A 22,013-nucleotide genomic window follows, 5' to 3' on the forward strand; every position below is an offset into this window, starting at 1 on the left:
TACAGCCTCAGCTCTATACTCCCAGGCTAATACTCTTTTCACCCAGTGACAAATTTATAACCTTCACTGTGCTGTGGACAGTGAAGATGGCTAGACTTGGAGAAAGGCCACAGAGAGATTCAATAGAGTTTAGGATGTTTAATGCACTTCCCTTGATTTATTCAACAATATTTATGGAATCTCTTATTTTCAAAGCCCTACACTTGGTTCTCTGAAGAATGCGAAAACTGATGATAAGACTATAGTTATTAGTTATAGATTTTTTCTAGGCATTAGCACTTGTAACTGTCTGTATTTTTTAAAAAATATATAAATATGTAGAAGCAGTGTGGTATAATGGAGAAATTCCTACACTTTGATTAAATATGGGTTTTAAATCCTGGTTCTCACATTGATTAGTTGTGTGAATCACTTCACTTTTACAGTCCTTAGTTTTCTTCTATTAAAAATGGGGATGATAATATTTTATTACCCACCACACAGAATTATCATGAGGAAAATGCTTTGAAAAACTTTAAAGTATTACAATAATACCTTCCCTGTCTTCGGGGTGAGAGACGCAGTACCCTTGTGATCTGGAAAATCCTTGTGAAATATTTTGATGCTCCCTTCTTACCAAAGATGAAGTCTGAATATTATGGTATTAAAGATAAAATATGTTGATATTATACAATACTATATATGCATATGCATTTCGGAATTTCTAATTTTTTTTCAGTGTCATCTTCAGCTTCCACAAAACTCCACCCAAATTCCCATTTAATTTCTTATATTGATCCATGATGTATTGAAACCACAATGGGGAAAGTCACAATGTGGAAGGGATAACTATGAATGAATTTGAGGTATCCATCTCTATCTTTCCACATGGGTTTGGAAAAGAGAGGACAGGCTTCATCTTTGCTCCTCTATACTCTGTTATGGATACTCATGCCTAGTTGGAGTGTTTAGGAGTTGCTATTGAATAGAGAGGAAAAATAGTTCTTTTCCTCTTTTGGTCTAATTGCTATTGTATTTGTAAATTTATCAAGTATATCAAATTGATTGTAATAACATTTTGTCAATATTTATTTATGTACCTATTTATTTATTTATCCATTCATTCGTTCATTCATTTATCTATTTATTTATTTGTTCAGTCACTCTACTTACTTATTTACTTATTCACCTATTTATTTATTTGTTTGTTTATTTTAAAAAGGGAGAGGAACTATGGGTTAGTATAAAAGTGTCAAATATCTGCCAACAGGCCACACCTAAGTGTAGCAGAGACCAAATTTACATGAAAATGGGATATATTTAACTAAATAAAAATATATTAGAAAACAGATAATGTTAATATATAGTTTTCTTCATATTAATATGCAGCAAACAGGGATATTTATGTATGGTTTCGCGGCCCCTGTTTCTATTTGAGATGGATACCATTTGTATGGGGTGTTTTATCTGACTTTGAATAGCTGGTTTCAAGCTTTTTAAAAGCTTTACTAGGATAAAACTGCACGAAGACGTTTGGGATAACTTGCATAAGGACTTTTCTAGCTATAAAAATGCTATGATTTTGCTTTCTTAAATATTTAAAGAAGAAAAGACAATCTATTCTTTGTTATGATTAAAGTTACCTATGTCTCCTGGGTTACTCATTTTATCTGTTTGGGCCTTAGTTTCCTTTCTATAACATGAAGGGGTTGAATTAAATATATTCTATGACTTTTTCCAGCTCTAATTCTATGATCCGTTGGTTGCTCTATGAAAATGTGGGAAAAGTTATGTTGGAAATGAATACTTAATGTATGGAAGCCCTGAGTGCTTGGGGTTTTTTTCAGGTGGTTCTCCATTAATAATGCAGAGAAAGTTAGCAAAGCAACAAAAGATTTTACCAGAAAGGTAGTTCAATTACAAAAATGGATTTGATTTGGAGTTAGAAAACCTGGTCTTAATTCCTGGTCTTGCCACAATTTATGTGACCTTTGGTCATTTACACCTTCATCATCTTCATCCTCATCCTCATTCCTATTTGTAAAGCCTTTTCAGGATTACAGAGAGCTTTGTCTAGGACAGGTTTATGGGTACTTAGTGAAATTATATCCATATTTTACAGATGGGGAAACAGAGTCACAAGAAGTGTTGTTTTAAATCTAGATTTATAAAACCGGTATTTCCAGTCAAACTCTCTGGGCCTTAGTATTCTCTACACAACAAAAAGTTTAGATCAGTTGCTCTCTAAGTTTCTTTGCAGATCTTAAAAAAAAAAAATCCCTCTATTTTTTAGAACAATTTCCAAATTCTTTTAGAGAAATTTCTGCGAGTTGTCATAGAACTATAGAAAATGAAGTAGGCCTAGATAAATGGGTTCATTTATAACTCCCCAAAGCAATGGGCCAGTGAGGCATGAGGAACTAATTTTATAAAATCCTTTCCTGATTGGTGTTGTACAATGTGCTTTTTAGGAATATATTTCTCCTTTTCAAAAAGTAATTATCTGAGGACTTTTAATAAGAGATTGCAGGGTATAGTGGGTAGATCATTAGACTTGGAATCAAGAAAACCTAGGTCCAAATTCCATCTCAAATGCTTATTAGCAGGGCAGCTTGGTGGCGTAGTGGATAAAGCATGGGCCCTGGATTCAGGAGGACCTGAGTTCAAATCCAGCCTCAGACATATAATACTTACTAGCTGTGTGACCTTGGGCAAGTCACTTAACCTTCATTGCCCTGCAAAACACACACACACACACACACACACACACACACACACATACACACACATACACAAAACCCAACTCCCCTCCCCCCAAAATAAAACAACCTTTAAAAAAGGCTTATTAACTATATAACCCTAAGTCGTTTCAGGTCTGTCAGATCTGTAAGGCTTGGACATGTTGATGGCAGAACTGTGAGTAGGAACTTTTTGATTTAACTCCAAGTATCAGCAACAACATTCAGGAAAAGTGGAATGAAGCCATAGCTTCAGAGGACTGTTATGGGTGGTAAGTGGGAATGCTCTATCCTGATATTGGCAGCATTCTATTTGTAACTATTTGCTTCTTATTAACTTGATGTTAATAGGCAGCTTCATTTTACAGTGGATTGAGAGTCAGGCCTGGTGTCAAGAAGACTCATCTTCCTGAGGTCAAATCATGCATCAGACACTTATTAGCCATGTGACCCTGAGTAGGTTATTTAAGCCTGTTTGCCTCAGTTTTCTCACATGTAAAATGAGCTGGAGAAGGAAGTGGCAAACGACTCCAGTATCATGCTAAGGGAAACCCCAAATGGGGTCACAAAGAGTCAGATATGGTTTGAAAAATGACTAAACAATAACAACAAAACTTCATGCGAGGTCATTAAGAAGTATAAAGCTATCATGACTGACTAAATCCAATTCTCTCTTTCTCTCAATTCACTCTGAGGCAAAAGAGAGAGAGAGAGAGAGAGAGAGAGAGAGAGAGAGAGAGAGAGATTGGACTAAAATAATCTCTGAGGCCTTGTATAGTTCTTAAAATCTGCACTATTTTGATGCTTATAGCTTTTGCACTAAGATTAGGGTGTTAATTTGATCATACTAAAGTCTACAAATTTGTAGGGAACTGTATATGACAATTTTAAGGAATTAGTGTATATATTGTTACAATCATATTATGATTTTAAAAAATTATCACAAATACTACTAACATCAATAAGCAAGTTGACTATCTTTTTCTTTCCTTTAGAAACTATTCATCATCATAAAAGTGTAAAGTCAGGCAGAAAAAATTATTAATTTGAAATTTATTCTACATAGGAATTTGAAGTAGACGATTGTTTATGGCCTAGAAATGGTATTCCCTCTTTTCTCCACAGTATTTTACAAACCTTTAAATTGGTGTTGTCTGTGAGGGTTTGTGTGCGATTGTCAAATGCACTCCATGGGTTACCTTATTTAATTCTTTCTCATAAGTAGATATCTTTTTTTTTCCTTTATCATTTATGTTACAATGCCATGAATTCATTCTAATTTGTCTGGTTGTCTGATAGAATGGGATAAATGGAGGAAAGTATAATCTTTCCCTGAAAGTCATTTGTCTTCCTACTTATCTTTCTCTGTGTGTATACAATCAACTCAGTGATTTGCACTGTGGAGGGTAGGAAAGGGGGGAGAGCATGTGCTATGGATAACCCAAAAGTAATTTGCAGCAAATTTACCTTCCTGATTTTATTTAGTTTGCATTCCCTCAACACACACCAATTGAGGGGTGGTGGGGGATGGCTGGTGGGGAGTGCTAAGAGGAAGCAGGCAGAAACCTTCATCTTCTGTGCCCAGTGGCAAGAGAAAAGCCAGGTTAGGGTTTTGTTTTGTTTGTTTGGGTTTTTAATTGCTGATACATTATACGTATGCTGATAATTGAGAGTTGACCTTATAATGAAAGGCTTCTTCCTTTTGCTGAATAATAGAATGCGTTGCCCTATTTTGGTTACTACATAACAAATCAAACAAAGGTGTCAGACTGTCAACCCTAGGCTTCTTTCAGTGCTATGGATATGGCAGGATAAAGGCATGAATAGGAAACTGTCCATACCTATTTAAAATTATTTCCATTATGCATTACTTTAACCCGTTTTGCAAATAATGCTTGTTAACACACAGCTGATTTCTTGGTGTGGACAGGCTTTTGTTTATTTCCATTATAGTTTCTTCTCCCTTCCTCCTGAATATTTTACTGCCCTCCTGTTTATGGCACATTGCAATTTGGTGTCATTTCTCCATTTCATTGCTGGGCTGTTTACTCCATTTTCCATGCCAATAATGAAGATGCTAAAATGCCAGCCCCTCCTCAGTGGCAGCTCTTGCCTCCATCCTTGCTCTGTCTGTTGCCATTTATCATTACCCCTTGTTTACAGTCCTTCAAATGGTTTTCAGACCATCTGAGAATAATCATATCCAAGGCAATTTGAATTCATTTTCCAAGTCAGATTTCATGAAGCACTGTATTAAATACTTTATGAAAATCCAAATATATTACTTGTAGTGCATTCCCTTTATCCATTAATTTCATAATTCTATCAAAAAAGCAATCAGATTTGTCTGGAATGATTTGTTCTTTATAAATCCATATTGCTTATGTGTTGCTTTCTCATGGGTACTCTCTTAGCCTCTCTCTCTATGCAGATGTATCATCTTAATGGTTTGACATAAGTGAAAAATATGTTAACTTCACTAGATACTCATTTTCTGAGTTTTTATTTATATATATATAGGAAACAGTATATTAGTTTTTATTCATATATATGAATTAATACACATGTATATATACATAAATATATGTGTATATACATACATACACCTATACCTATACCTATATACACATAAATATTCATATATGTGTATGTGTATATGTGTGGGTGGGTGGGTGTATATGAATGATTAGTATAGAGTCATAGGGTGGGAGAGGGCCTTAGAGACTAGGTGGTCCAACTCACTTAAAGATATGAAAACTATAGCCCAGGAAAACAATGATTTGACCAAGGTACCATACTGTGGTGATAGAAAAATCGAATGGAAACTGAAACTTAGTTCTACTGAGACTTAGACTAGAATCATCTTTTTTCACATGTTATTCTCTTTATTATTCATTACTTTTGAATTAAGTATTTAAAAATAAATATTATTCTGCATTTAACTGAGAATTAGATGTTTTTTTTTTTAAAAAATAAGTATTAGCTTATCTAGTTATCTTATTTATTTATCTCTTCCAAAAAAACTCTTAGTGAGGTCTCTCTTATCTTTCACAGGTTTCCCGAAATAACTACTGGTAAAAAGAAAGTATGTTTTTCTTTTAATTGAGACGTTAGTGAAGGTTTGTTGAAATGAGATTTTTTGATGCATTTACTAAATTTTACATAAATTAAAATATATTGATACATAGAACCTTTGACCTGCAACATAATGCTGGTTATATTGTTGGAAGCATGTTATAATTTCTTTCCCAAATATAAATGATTTCTAGAAAATTCTGTCATCTCATGTCTCCATTTCTTGCTCAGGTATCAATTTGTCATTATTATAGGATCATTCTGAATAATATTGACACAGATACATTAAACAGTAAAATCATCTTTTTGCCTTTTAAACCTCATGCAAATGATCTTAAAGGAAATAAGGCATTTAAAAAGAATGCAAGTTGATATGTCAGCTTTGAACAAATATATGGTAAATAAAATTAATATGTATTTCCAGAATATTTAATCCACAGTGAAGAGTTAGGAGCTTCAGTTTATATGGATAAATCAACTAGAATTCCTCACATTATAAAATTCACCCTTTAAAAGATCATGGTGATTATCCATGACTCATCCATCTCGTGAAAAAAAAAATGACTTCATAAATGTGAAAAATTACCTGCCCTTTTTTTTTTAATCTTCAAAGGGATCATTTTTTAACACTTATAATGTTCTTTGAAACCTGCTGGAAAGGTGCATGGAAAATTCTTGGCTGTAATTTCAGCCTCTGTAAAGGATGTAACAATTCTGTAAGTCTCAGGAAAGGTAAGTCTTATAAGTGATAAGAATGGTAAAGCTAAACTGGCACCAACCCAGAAGCATGTCCATCACATAAGCAGAGAGCCCAGAGTGAACAGCTCCTGTTGTGTTGCATTAGTGGAAACATGAGGAGGATGTTCAAACAGTGAGCTTGTGGAAGAGCTTTGGTTCCCAGTGATGACTTTCGTCATTTGAGTCGATAAATTTGTTAAAGTCAGGCACAGTGGGAGCCCAAGACCTTAAGCTTAAAATGAAAACTAAGCAGGAGATGAAAGGCAGGTTATAAGTTTGTGGGACTTTAAAGTGATTTGTTCTCTGAAATTAGTGTGGTGTAATTAGATGATTGGCCCCACTTCTGTTATTCTGTTAGCGTAGTCTTTTCATTTCTCTTGGCTTACATCTAAGTGAATTTTAAAAACCTTTCCTCCTTTCCATGCTGTGTCTGAACATTGCAGAAAAGAGAAGATCCTAGGGAGTTCATTCTAACACAAAGTCATTCTGTTGGTATGCAGCTCCTATATACTCTATATTCAGTAACAATTTGGTAGAAACTGTCTTCTTCTCCCTCACCGCATTTCCTGGCAAAAGCTATAAATTTATAGAAAATGTCTCCTGCTCAATCAACACAACCTTCCACAGTTATTTGAAAGCCTGACTTTTAAAGTCAGGAATGTCAGAGACACATTATAGTTTGGATGAGAGTTGTGTGTTCTATGACAGATAAAAAGAAAAGGTAGGCTGATATGGGTTAGACAAATAGGTGTCCGAAGATGATTCTAGTTGTATATGGTGTTTTGGTTGTTGTAAACTAAAAAGTACAGACAATAAAGGATGCTATATTCTTAACTTACTTAATCAAAAGATGATAAAATGCCCAGAGTTGTATTCAACATCAAACCTGGTTTATAACGTGGCAGATGGAGATTCTTCTGATGTATTTCACCATTTTATCACTTCTGATGGGGGAGGGGATCCCTTAAAGTAAATCTCAAGGGTTGCACACATTCTGAGAGGTAGAAACCAAAGTGAATGTGGGTTTTTATTTTGTTTTACTAAACTTATATTGTAAGGCTTTGGATGAATTTTGAGGATATTAGATAGTTCCTATATTTCTTCAAATAAAAAGAGATACAACTAAAGAGTCATTTGATCAACTGTGAAGTTTTTAGAGGTTAATAGGCCATCCTGAGTCATCAAAACTTTGAAGATTTTTTTTCCTTTAAAAATATATAAATTCTACTGGGCAGGTAGGTGGCACAGTGGATAAAGCACTGGCCCTGGATTCAGGAGGAACTGAGTTTAAATCCAGTCTTAGACAATTTACACTTACTAGTTGTGTGATCCAGGGCAAGACACTTAACCGTCATTGCCTTGCCCCCCCCCCCCAAAAATATATATATATATATTCTCATTAAACTATAGTTCATAGTAGATACTCATAATTTCTGCCAAGCCTAAGGCTGAAGACCATGTCTAGAAAGATTCTCTCTCTCTCAGCCCCCGCCCCCACCATATACATATACATATACCACACACAGATATGCACTCATTCACTCTCTCTGGGACAGCAGTCATTAATCTGAAAAGATTTATTAAACTTGTCCATAGATGCCTTATTCTTTCCTACACCTTTGTTAAAAGAATAAAATCTAAAGATACCCATGTAGTGTTTTAATTTCCTATTGTGTAAAGAGACAAGTTTCGAACCAGAATTGATGAGTTGAATAGAAAGTGCTTTTACTTTTTACAAGTCTGTGAAATTTAGAGCAATAGTCTTGGGGCCTGTTTTATAAAATGAGAGGCATATCTATGTGTTGGAACCATTGAGATTTTTACCTATATTTTATTTTTCCTAGATTACAAGGAAAAAGGTAAGGAATTTGACTTTAGCATGTCAAAATAAGTATGACAGAATGCTGGATTCATTTCTTTTCATGTTTGCCCAGAGAAAGGCTTATTTTTCAAACTATCCCCTGTTTGCATATATCCTACTTTCTTTAAATAGCATAATTTATTTGCTATTAAAAACAGGTTGAAGAGTACAATGTAAAAGAGCCTATTCTGATGAAAACACTGATTTTCCTCAAGATCGCAACTATACCTCTTGCATGACTAAGGGTATTTTCCACCTACATTTAAATTGATTAGGTGGTTAAATTGGAATCTATTGAGGAATCTATCAAGAAAACATGAGGTTTTTTTCACTTAAAGAATGTTAGTCAAAAAGGCTTTTAAAGTCAATTTTTCTGGAAGTAGGTTGGGATTATTTACCCATATAGAATCACCTCTTTTGGATTGTCCACCTCCCTTAAAGAATAAGAAACTTTTAAATTATTTCTGGTTGGGACAAGGAGTAGAGTCTTTTGCCATAGAACAAAGCAACAGTGGCCCACACAAGCTTTGAACTGGTGAACTTTGATCTCATTAGCATTTTGTTCTAAACCATTCATATGGTAATGCTGAGGAGTTACAGATGATTAAGGGCAAATCTCACCCATCACACTGAATAGTAAATTGTTCATCTATTGAGGGCTAAGGCAATGTACCTTCCCCTCCTTTTAAATCACATTAATTCTTCAATTATTAAAAATACTGGTACATACAGCCATTGTTGAAAAATATTTATTGACTTTATGAAATTGTTCTAGATACTTAATACACAAAGTATTCTCAGTTGGTTCGAGATTCACAAAAATAGTTACAGTAGGTAAGCAAAATGGCATGACCCTTTCAAATACTGTAATATATATTTGCATGAACAGGATACAAGGGTTTATTTTTTTTATTAGGCCTGCACTTACTAGAAGTCAACTAATAGAGGTTTTGTCGTAGAAGGTTTCCAGTAATAAACAAGTGTCTCATTCTCTGTATTTCGGAGTATAGAGGTTGTACTATTTATGTTTTATTTATCACACATACTTTCTACTGTAAACATATATCTTACTCTTAAGTGAATATCTTTGTATTCATTATTATCCCTTGCACCAGGGTGTAGACTCAAAAGGCATTTTTGTGAGAGGAAATGAAAAGCTAGAGTTGAAGTTAATAAAACATCTGCGTCATATAATATTTTTTTTTGTTTTGTTTTTGTTTTTTTTTTTTTAGTGAGGCAATTGGGGTCAAGTGACTTGCCCAGGGTCACACAGCTAGTAAGTAGTAAGTGTTAAGTGTCTGAGGTTGGATTTGAACTCAGTCCTCCTGACTCCAGGGCCGGTGTTCTATCCACTGCACCACCTAGCAGGCCCCCCCCCCCCTTTAAAAATATTAGTTTGGGGCAGCTAGGTGGGTGCAGTGGATAGAACACCGGCCCTGGAGTCAGGAGGACCTGAGTTCAAATCCGGCCTCAGACACTTAACACTTACTAGCTGTGTGACCTGGGCAAGTCACTTGAACCCCAACTGCCTCACCAAAAAAAAAAAAAAGAGGAATTCAGTAAAATTAATTTTGTCAATAACATAAATAATGAAAATAATTTAAGTGTTTACTTTATGATAATCATTGTAAGAGATGTCTATCCTTATCCTAAAAATCTTACATTCCAATCAGATCAATAACATATATGGTGTCTTTTGTCCTTCAATCTAACAAACCAAACTGATATCACTATGCTGGAGTCAAGGTACAGTGTGTCCAACTGTGGCTTGAGCAGATAAGTGTAAGCTTAGAATGGCTTGGGCACAAATAATCATATGAGGAGTTCTTTCAGAGGTGGTGTATCTAATCTGTACTTTCACTTTTCTTTTGAGCTACTGCAATTCTGCTTTGGTCATAGAGTACATCATCCTTGCTTTGATTTGTGGGCAAGCCATACTAGATTTTCCGGTACCCTGTGTTTCCTATCTCCTGATCAGTGTCAATGTTCTTCATAGAAAACTGAGAGAGTCCTTGTATGCTTCTTCAGAGCCTCCACATGACCTCTTGCCTTGTATGAGTTTCTACTGTAAACATACTTTTGGTATTCAAACAAGGTGACCATGCCATCAGAATTGTGCTCTCTGCAATAGATTTTGATTGCTGGGCAGTTCAGCTTAAGAAAGGACCTCAGTAACTAGTACCTTACCTTGCCTCATGATCTTCACACTCTTCCTAAGATAATTCAAATGGAAGTGGTTCAGTTTCCTGGCATGGCACCAGTAGACCATCAAGGTTTCACAGGCATAGAACAATGAAGTCAGCACAGTGGCTCTATAGACCTTCAGTTTAGTAGGCAGTCTAATACCTCTTGTCTCCCACACTTTCCTCAGGGCCCTCCTAAACATCAGCTAGTTCTGGCAATGCATCTATCAATCTCATCATCTATGTAGACGTCGCCAAAAAATTTTATGGCCAAAGGAACTGAACTTATCCATAGTATTCAAAATTTCTCTATTTGTTGTAACTGATGGTTCCACATATGGATGGTGAAGTGCTGGCTGGTAGAGAACCTCTTTTCTCTTGATGTAACTGTCAGGTCAAATTTAGCATAAGCAGCAGAGAATCAATCCATCCTTTGTTGGATCTCAGCCTCAGAGATTTCACTGAATGCAAAATCAAGATAGCACTTGGAGGGGAGTGGTGGAGGAGGAAAGTATTCTGATGAGAAGTTTGCAGGGATGGTAAATGCAGCCATAGGAGAGACAAGTGACATACCCCTTCCAGAAGCAATGGTAGAAATAATTTCATTATAGTTCTCAGAGAAAGAGTTGAAAGGGAAAAGGCATGTCAGCAAAGAGTGACAGATGGATGACAAGAAGCTTCCTGTGATGGATACCTGGATGGGGTGTAAAGCAGGATCCAGATAAATATTGTAAGCCACATAAATTTTTGTTCACCTGGTTACTGGTCTAATAGCTGTGACCAATGGTAGGAGTTACATGGTCAAGTGGACTAAGTCCACAGAATGGTCTGTGGAGGTGAGGTGGTCTTCAGGATGTATCAGCAGGGGGAATGGGAAGAAGATGGCTGGGATCGATCATTGAAGGAGTATGATTGAACAGTGATTTGAACTAGGTTGACATTAATTGCCACTTGGTCGAAGACTCGGAAATATTTTTTATTAGCATAAATAGGAATCAGTGATGATGAGCATCAAAATGCTCAATCAATCTAAAGTGTTTTGGGGTTCAATTTCCTTTGCCAGTTTGATCAATGATAATAGTAATACTTCAGAGTCATATAACAATTTCATCTTGGGGTGAGGCAGGGCAATGAGGGTTAAGTGACTTGTCCAGGGTCACACAGCTAGAAAGTGTCAAGTATCTGAGACCAGATTACACTTTCATTTTTACTAAAGCTTTTTGCTCACAATAGCTCATGGTCTCTGAAATCTTTCAGTGTTGTTTATACTATTAGCTTGTCTGGCAGATTCTTCATAGACTAGTTAAATCAGTCCACCTAAATTAGAATCAAACTATGGCAAATTCTTTATTAGTGCATTCTAAATGGGTAAGATTTTATTTTGCATACTAATAGAGGCATTTAGAGTTGTCAAAAATTTTGGCTTTTCATGTGGCATAATAGAGGCCTCTGGGCTTTTTTTAGATGTTGTCATGAGAATTTTCCATGCTAGAAATTGATATGGAAACATATACATGCACATTTACATATCAATTTCTAGCATGGAATAGGTATTACTGATATATTGATATATACATGCGTGCATTCATACACACATGCATGCACACACATATATACACGCATACATATGTTCATACATAATTGAATGACACCAGAGAATTCCGTTAGATCTTTAGATGGAAAATTCTTACTTTTTATGCCCAAACAAATTGTAGATGAGTTCGTCCTGAAAAAGCATTTGGCAAGGACATACGAACTCTAATGTAGCTCTATGTTTATACAGAAAGCATGACATTATAGGTAGAGTGCTAGACGTTACTCAGGAGGAATGATGTTCAAATACTATCTCAGAACCATACAGACTTTGTGGTGATGGAAAAGTCACTTTGTAGAAGTCTCAGTTTTCTTATCTGCAAAATGGGAATAATAATTAATATTTGTATTACCAAACTTGCAGAATTGTTTTAAGGAAAGTGCTCAGCAAAAGTTAGAGCTCTATTATAAATTGGAGTTGTTATCATAAATGTGATCCACACCATTGAGGAATACATACTATGAAAAATTGTGGAAGAAGAAAAGAATTATCCAATAAATTCTTAGGAAAAAACTACAAATATCTATTCTTTTAACAACCCTCAACTTTTAAAATTTTTCTTTTAGCTCTGAAGTGCCACTAGGAAACTAATGAAATGAAGACGTCATTGCCTTTCACTTCAGTTGATCCCAGCAATACTGAAAAAAATGCTGAAAGCTAATTTAAAAAGATGTTCAACATAAAATTAATATAGTGATTTATATAATTTTTTATTTCACCTTTTCATCTATTTGCTTTGTACCATAATTATATGTATTCAATTTTAATACTCAGTCTCTAGACAGTAACCAAATGACTAAACCCTCAGACACCCCTATCCCAGTTAAAGATTATTTATAGGATAAATACAGGCTATCTTTCTTATGAGTAAGACTCAGATTTGAAGTCATAAATTATTATGACTTCTGTAAAAAGTCAAGAAACAATATGTTGGAAAATTTATTGTGCATAGTTCCTTAATTTTATTCACCTTATGGGAAACTTTTCTTAACATCCATTACAGTTCATTGGTAAAGCTAAGTTCTGAAGTATTCTTGTTAAATATCCTTTCTATGTTATGGCTAAGTAAACCTCCATTTGTTAATGGTTGAATAATCTACAAGTGCTTCATTTTGTTCTAACATCAAACTCTAAAAGGATATCTGACTGAGGCAGAAACATCCCTAACACCTTTACTAATTTCCATTGTGTTTTTGGATCTCCCCCAAAATTATTTAGTATGTATTTTCTATTGATTAACTTGTATATGTATTTCTTTCCCCTCATAGAATGTAAGCTTGTTGCCTTGACTTAAGAGTACAGATTGTTTCATTTCTGTATTTTTGTCTGCAAAGACTTTGAGAAGTCCCACTGTATAGATTGGACCAATGGGGCATTTATAAAAAAAAAAAATTGACCATAAAATCATGAGTCTAAAACTGGACAGGTCTTAAACAGCCATCTACTCCAAACCCCTTGTTTTGAAGGGGAGCCTACAGGGCCTAAGAAGGTTAACTACCTTGCCCAATAACACATAGGTAATGCTTATCTTTTTTTTTTTTTCTTTAGTGAGGCAATTGGGGTTAAGTGACTTGCCCAAGGTCACACAGCTAGTAAGTGTTAAGTGTCTGAGGCTGGATTTGAACTCATGTCCTCCTGACTCCAGGGCCGGTGCTCTATCCACTGTGCCACCTAGCTGCCCCAGTGCTTATCAAAAGTAAGACTTAAACTGAGATGCTTTGTCTCCAGAGACAGTATTTTTTTTCTCTCCACCATACTTCTTTAGAGGAATAAGGGATGGAGAGCTAGCCTTAGATTCTGGAAGATCTGAGTTCAATTCCTGACATATTCTACCTATAAGATCCTGAATCTATTTCCCTTGATTATTCACTAGAGGAGATCCTGATCTCCTTCATACCATATCTATTTTATTTCTATCCCTGTGGCACCAGGGCCTACCTAATATAGCGCCTGCAATATGATAACCACTGAATGCATCTTTACTGAATTGAATTGAATGGAATTGAATAATTGTTGTTGTTTGTCCTTCCCTCTAGAAGAGGACCATGACATCATCAGGGTGATGTCATGACTTGGAATTAATTGGATATAAGTGAGGGAGAGCTGTGAAAAGTCACCAACTTCACTCTCTCCTCTAAAGTCATTTGGGGGGCAGCTAGGTGGTGCAGTGGATAGAGCACCAGCCCTGGAGTCAGGAGTACCTGAGTTCAAATCCGACCTCAGACATTTAACACTGGACCCTGGGCAATTCACTTAACCCCAATTGCCTCACTAGAAAAAACAAAAAACAAAACAAAAAACCACAAATAAAGTCATTTGGGTCCAGTGGAAAGATTTAAATCAGGAAAACTGGAGATGACCTCGGCTGTTAAAGGCAACTAGGGTTAAGTGACTTACCCAAGGTCACACAATTACACAATTAATAAGTGCCTGAGGTGAAATTTGAACTCAGGTCCTCCCCACTTCAGCACCTGTGCCACCTTGCTGCCCCTGGAATTGAATTGACACATTTCCTGTATAGGAAAATGACTGACCTCATAAAGAAATGGTTTATTAAAAAAAAAAATTGGCTCATCAACAATAAGAAATTTAGTTCAGGTTAAAAAAAGAACTTTTTCAAAAGGCACAGGTATGTTGCAAGGTCTTGTGATCTTTGGATTTCTAAGAAGTCTGAAAAATGATTTCGGGGGGCAGAGCCAAGATGGGGGAGAGGAAGCAGCAAGCTGCCTAAACTCTCTTTCTGTTCCCTCAAAACGAACATTAAATCAAGCCTCTGGACAGATTCTGAAACTACAGAACCTGCAAAGAGACAGAGAGACACAGTCCTCCAACCAGAGATAATTTAGAAGACTTCAGGAAAAGATCGGTCTGACTCGGGCAAAAGGGAGGCCCCAGCGCAGGGCAGCAACCCAGCGCCGAGGGGGTCGGGGCAAGTCAGCAGGAGCTGCGGGCCACAGCCGAACAACTGAGGCTCTGGGAACCTGGTTCAAAAATCTGGTGGCCAAGAAGGACAGTGGAAAAACCTACCTGCACGGGCCGAGAGGGCCACGGGTCAGGCGGGATCAGACGCCGGGTTCCAGCGCCTGGCTGGCCGAGCACAATCAGACAGGAAGTGCAGGGCGGGGGATCTCCACACACCATAAAGGCCTCAGAGTAAAAGCCCGGTCACACAGCACCTATACCCCTGCACAAGAAGCCCAAAACAGGGACCCTCGTGCCCCCAGAGCAGACCTCAACTTAAAGAATAAATAAATAAGCTTCAATAATGAGTAAGAAGCAAAAAAAGAGCCCTCTCCATTGAGAGCTTCTGTATCAATAGGGAAGAAGCCAACACAAACTCAGATGAGGACAATAGCCTCAAATTTCCTACATCTGAAGCCTCACGAGGGAAGGTGAATTGGTCTCAAGAACAAAAAGCCTTCCTGGAAGAGCTCAAAAAGGATTTAAAAAATCAATTGTGAGAGGTAGAAGAAAAAATGGGGAGAGAAATGAAAACAAAACAAGAAAACTATGAAAAAAGAATCAGCAGCTTGGAAAAGGAAGCACATAATTTCACTGAAGAAAACAAAGCCTTAAAAAATCATGTTGGCCAAATGGAAAAAAAGTGCATAATCTCATTGAAGAAAACACTGCCTTAAAAATTCACTTGGCCAAATGGAAAAAAAGGTGCATAATCTCACTGAAGAAAACAATGCCTTAAAAATTAAAGTGGGACAGTTGGTAGATAAGGAATCCATGAGACACCAGGAATCAGTCAAGCAGAATCAAAAATTGAAAAATAAAAGAAAATGTGAAATACCTCATTGGAAAGACAACTGATCTGGAAAACAGATCGAGGAGAGACAATTTGAGAATCATTGGACTGCCTGAAAGCTATGACCAGAAAAAGAATCTAGACACCATATTCCAGGAAATTATTGAGGAGAACTGCCCTGATATCATAGAATCAGAGGATAAAATCATCATTGAAAGAATCCACCGATCACCTCCTGAAAGAGACCCCAAAAGGAAAACTCCAAGGAATATTGTAGCCAAATTCCAGAATTATCAGGTGAAGGAGAAAATACTCCAAGCAGCCAGAAAGAAGCAATTTAAATATCATGGAGCCGCAGTCAGGATTGCTCAGGACCTGGCAGCTTCAACATTAAAGGACTGCAAGGCTTGGAATATGATATTCCGGAAGGCAAAGGAGCTTGGATTGCAGCCGAGAATCTATTACCCAGCAAAAATGTGCATTTTCTTTCAGGGGAAAAGATGGACATTTAATGACATTGGGGACTTTCAGTCTTTCCTTGTGAAAAGACCAGAACTGAATAGAAAATTCGATCTTAACATACAAGACTCAAGAGAAGTTTAAAAAGGTAAACAGAGGGGGAAAAAAAAGGTTACCCTATTAGGTTAAACTGAAAAATTATTTCACTTTGTTTTTCAATCCAAATCCTTCATTCAGGATCAGATTTTTATTACTGATATGATGGATATGATGACTCAAGGATAGGGTGACCTTCAGTTAAACTAAAACGCTAGGTTTCAGCATGTGGTTTGATGCTTCAGAATGTTCCCCCTCCTCCCTTTTTTCATCTGTAGCATTGAAATTGCCCTCTAAAATTCATGCAAAGTGAAACTGACTGGTATATTGGATAAAGTGGGGGATTTAGATCAAGGAAGACCTAAGTTGAAGTGTTGCCTTTGTTTTATATAGTCTGTGTAGTTATTGGCAACTCAGTCAACCTCTAAGGGAATTTCATGGCAGGTGCTGATCTGCATTGGTAGAGAGAAAGTCCTATCCCAATGAAATAATGACTCCCCTCAAAATTCTGTGCATATAGATTAGGACTCCATCCACTGTAATGTAGTGTGAATAATGAGGGTCAGAGCAGCTATGGCTGGGGATACAGGATCATATTAGCAACAAAGAGTATAAAAGAAACTATAAAGGTTAGGGTAATGAGATTTGACTTATAAAATTTTGTGAAGGCTCTTGTAATAAGTGAATGTTTTTAGTGATCTTTCCTGTATGCTTAGAGCCCTGAAGTTTGATGAAAAGGAAGCAAGAGGAATGGCAACAACCATCCAAGACCTCATTTACCATGGACAAGTCCTGTTTCATGCCTTACTCCAAGATGGGACAGCTACTGTTAGTACAGTAGAGATATTTTTATAGCAGTGATTTGTACCAATAGATAATTTGTGGGTTTGACATAAGGGGGTTTTCAATATTTTGCTGTCTTCATAGTCACCTGCTATCTTACAAGTTTTATTTCTGTATCAATAATACTTTATTATAAGAAGTTATGTGACCACATAGATAGAGTGCCATATTGGCATCAAAAAGACCTGAATTCAAATCTTGCTTTAGACTCTATCTCTGTGATCCTGGATAAGTCACTTAACCTCTGTTTGCCTCATTTCCTCATCTGGGAGGACAATATCACCTACCTCCCAGGGTTGTTATGAGAATACATTGCAGTGATTTGTGTATGCAGTCTTATTACTTTGCAAACCTTAAAATGGTACACACATGTAATATGAATAATAATGTATAGTTGGTCAATAGAGTCCTTCAAACTGCACTACTGACATGTATCCAGGGGACATTATCTAGCATGACACAGAACCTCTTTTCCTTGAAAGCTCACTCTACCACTGGATTATTTTTACATTGGAATTACTTTCTAACCTTGCAGCCTCTCTCACTCATGCATTGTCTAGTTCCTCCAAGAAAATGCTTTTTTTTTTAAAGGATTGGGTCCAGGCCAACCATATCCGCATTCCTCTCTTAGCTGTACCCCCAATTTATCTCCTCACAATTTTACCATTCCCCTTCATTAGAGACCTGAATCTCTCCCTACCTTTTCAACTCCCTGAAATTAGTCTCTTTGAGAGCAGAGGCTGTTTTTATCTTTATTTTATGTTGAGCACTTTGCACAATGCTTACACATAGTAATCACTTAATAAATGCTTGTTGACCTGATTAGAATCAGTAAACATGTTTCTTCTGAGTTACTAAATGCTGATAAGATAGCAAGAACAATTATACAGTTTCCTTTTCTAGCATGACCCTGTTGGGCTACTGTCTTAGTAGGGTATGATTTTTTAGTAGTGATGATGGATTAGATTTGACTCTGCCAAGGTCTATAATTCATTTTCTCTTCTAATCAAAGGAAAGGAATTGTGAATGGCTGGCTCCAGTAAAAACATTGGACAGAATAACACTAACTGGCACAGATAGGACTCAAACCTATGACATTAACCTCATTAGAACTGTGGCCTAACCAAATAACCTCATCTTGATGAAAGAGGGGAAAAAAGCATTTCCTACTATGGTGTGGATCAAGTGCTTTGGAAAAGAATGTTTAGCTAATGCAGAGAATGACTTCAGATGTCATCTGTTTTTTCCTAACCACCTCACTATAACAGCAAGATGTTGTCATGACAGAAACCCAAAAGATAAATGACACACTTTGTGAGTCTATTTTTAGAGTGCTCTCTGTTTCATAAGTGAATATTCTGATTGATCATTATCTAAAGCTACAAGCTCTAATGTGGCCCTTTATAGCATGTAATAATTTAGACGCTGATAGAATATTAACATCTTCTGGAGTTGAAAATGCCATCCCTGATGTTGCTAATTTCTACTTCTGTATGCACCATATACCTGGGAACATTGACAACTTTGTAATGCATATGTGTGTTTTATCTCACTCAAGTATCTAGGGCCGTTATTTTCAGGATCACTCTCTTTTTATAATTTCTAGCAATATAATATTTTTGTTCATCACTCCCCAGGCTAAATTTTGCCAGAAATCATGATTAAAGATGGTGTATGTTTATCCACTTTACCACAATTGTTTAACTTTTCTACATCAAACAGTGATTGTGTGGAACCGTAGAATACCAGAGATAGAAGAGACCTGAGAGATCATGTGGTGTAACCCCCTCATTCTGCACATGAGCAGACAGGGGCCTAGATATGGAGTGACTTGCCCAGAGTTGCATAACTGACAGAATTGAGATTTGACCCCAGTTGTCTCAATTCCCAGGCTAGAGGTTTTTCTTTGCTGTCTGGGTATTTTCTCATCATGGTTGTGCTCCTGAGATTCAATGTTGTTAGGCTTAACATTTTATTGTATATGTGTGATGGAACCAGATCTGGCTTAACTGTGAAATAGAATAGTACCTATCTTATCTGTCTATCTATTTATCTGTCTATCTATCTATCTATGTGTATATAGTGCTTCATGAGCCTGGAAACTTAAATCACTGCATAAATGTTAGCTATTATTTATAGCAATGTTAATAGTAATCAAGAGTACATTGTGATAGTTTTAATATAAACTGTATGTTCTCCTAATATTACTTTATAAAATAATCATCATGACCATTGCAAATGGCTTTGAAGAATTTTTTATAATCACAAACTCCATAATACTTTGCCCTGCCTCACACTTATTCTTAAAACACCTGATTCCAATATAATATATACCAATGAAATAGATAGACCTCTAAGTTGTTGGGTAAGTATATTTTAAAATCTTCCACGATAGAATTTTGCTAAGAAGTATCAATAAATAATAATCAAAGGGAAAACAAGAATTCTATAGATTTCTTATTATCAGTATTGTGAGATTTCTATTTATAGATTTATAAATCAGTAAAATATAGATTTATTATCAATAAAAACAAGCAAAATGTACATCCTTAGCATCTAGCTACCTGATGAATTGATGAAGTGCCTTTTGCACGGATAATATAAATAAACATAAGCAACAATCAAATGTTTGATATGTTTGGAAGTAGAATTATCTATGTCAGAATCAATTAAAATCAACAGTCATTTTTAAAGCACCTACTTAGTGCAAGACACTGGGGACTGAGATGACATAATTCCTTCCTTTAAGGAACAGACATTCTTTTGGGAGGAGATATAATTTATATAAAATGTAATTATAGATATGCATATATATGTACATATGCCTATATATATGCATATGTATATAAACATACAAATGTGTATATATACATACACCTATATGTGTGTATATGTATATGCAAGGCTAATGCAAAGTAATGTGGGAATGAAACTGGTAAAAATCAGAGTGGGGTGATGGCCGTAAGGAAAACTGTGAGGGAGGTTTAAAGAGAACTGAGTTTTTTTTAAAATAAAGGCATCCAAAATGTACAGATATGGTAGAGAGAGCATTCTAGTCATGGGGTACTTGCAAAGATAGAGATGAGTATTGGAATAGGGAACAAGCAGGGACAGTTTGATTCAAACTTAGTGTACATGTGAAATGTGAAAGCAATCAGAAAAGATAGAATTGAATTAAGTTGAATAGGAGTTTTAATGGCAAATAGTAGAGTATGGTAATAAGGAGCCATTGATACTTCTTGAACATATCCTTAATATATAACCTGTGGAACATATACAAATAAAACAAAAATTTCTTTTAAAAAAATCTTTGATTTATTGTCTCTATGTAAATGTAGTATCAATCTCACTTGCCAGCATTTTTATTATTCAGCCATAGAAATTTATGAAGAATCATCAAAAAAAAGCACATTCTGATGCCTGACTGTCATGTGAAGGTGATTCTGGGACCTCCAATTTTTAGCTGATAGGACATAAACTACACAGGGTAGCTATCTGCTTTCTGCATGACTATCAGCTATGACTTGAAGATAGATTTAGAATCTGGTCTTGGTGTCAATTGGACCTGCTTTCTGAGTACTCACCTTTTCAACTTTGGAATACCTCATCGCTAGTAGACTGATCACAAGGTGATAGCTTCTTTGGTCAACACAGTTTACAAAGCCAATTGCAAAGTAGCCCCCTATGATGGAAGACTGCTCAATTTCTGCAGTGCAAAATAGTGGCAAAGTGGGAAGAGGATACTAAGAATCAGATCATTTTAGCATGTCTATTAATATAAATATGCACTATTAAAACCTTAAATGTGAGATCCTTGTCTGCTAATAATTTCAGAGTCTTCTTAAACTCACAAGAATTTGGCCTAGCTACACGTAATAAACCAAATCAAAACAAACAAAAAACAAAAGAGTTGATAAAAAATGCCTATTGTCCTGATTGGGATATATAATTGGTTAGGCAGTTAATACAGGTATAGATTATGCAAATGGACAGTAAACTGGCCCTAGAATTTAATAGCAAGAAAAGAACAGTTTGGATTGCATTTAGCAAATCATGGAGAACCTTCCATTGACACTGTCTTTTCCCCCAAAATTGAACGCATCTTTTGAACAAAAATGTTCTCTTAAAATGTTAATATGGCTTAAAATCATGGACTAACACAGACTCCAAGAAGAAGCCCCCAGCCTACTGGATAAAATTCTGAGAAGGATTTATGGAAGGAAATGAAGAGTCATACCAGATGAAAAGACATTGTGAAGATTGCATTCTACACCATTGAAGGGATTTGATTTTCCCATTCATCTAATTTTGGATCTGTTGAAATATTGAGGTATTCATAGTGTCTTGGCACTAGCAGGGATCAGCTAGTCAATCAAGAGGGTAAACCAATCTCATTTTACAGATGAGAAAAATGAGAGGCATTTGATTTCCCCACAGTTATACAGGAATTCAGCGATGCAGTTGCATAGTGGAAATCAGGTCTCTTGACTCTCCCAGTCCAGTGTATTGCCATGTATACTGAGGAAAAAGAGAAATGAGATACTAAAAAAGAATGAAGAAAAAGAGAACCGAGATAAAAAAGAATAACTGTCAAATATTCATGAATAAATGAATATGTTTGGAGTGGGGCATAAATGAGATGTAAAGCACCTAGTGTTTAATAGGCACAGTATCCATGCTTATTCTTTTCCCC

General features: G+C 36.1%; 1 protein-coding gene across 3 annotated transcripts in view; it reads left to right on the top strand.

Moving 5' to 3' along the window:
- Positions 1 to 22,013, top strand: part of ERBB4 (erb-b2 receptor tyrosine kinase 4) — a 1,387,693-nt gene that overhangs the window by 565,793 nt on the left and 799,887 nt on the right. The gene's annotated exons all lie outside the window — the stretch shown is intronic.

Source organism: Dromiciops gliroides, chromosome 3, assembly GCF_019393635.1.
Source record: "Dromiciops gliroides isolate mDroGli1 chromosome 3, mDroGli1.pri, whole genome shotgun sequence".
Taxonomy (NCBI): Eukaryota; Metazoa; Chordata; class Mammalia; order Microbiotheria; family Microbiotheriidae; genus Dromiciops; species Dromiciops gliroides.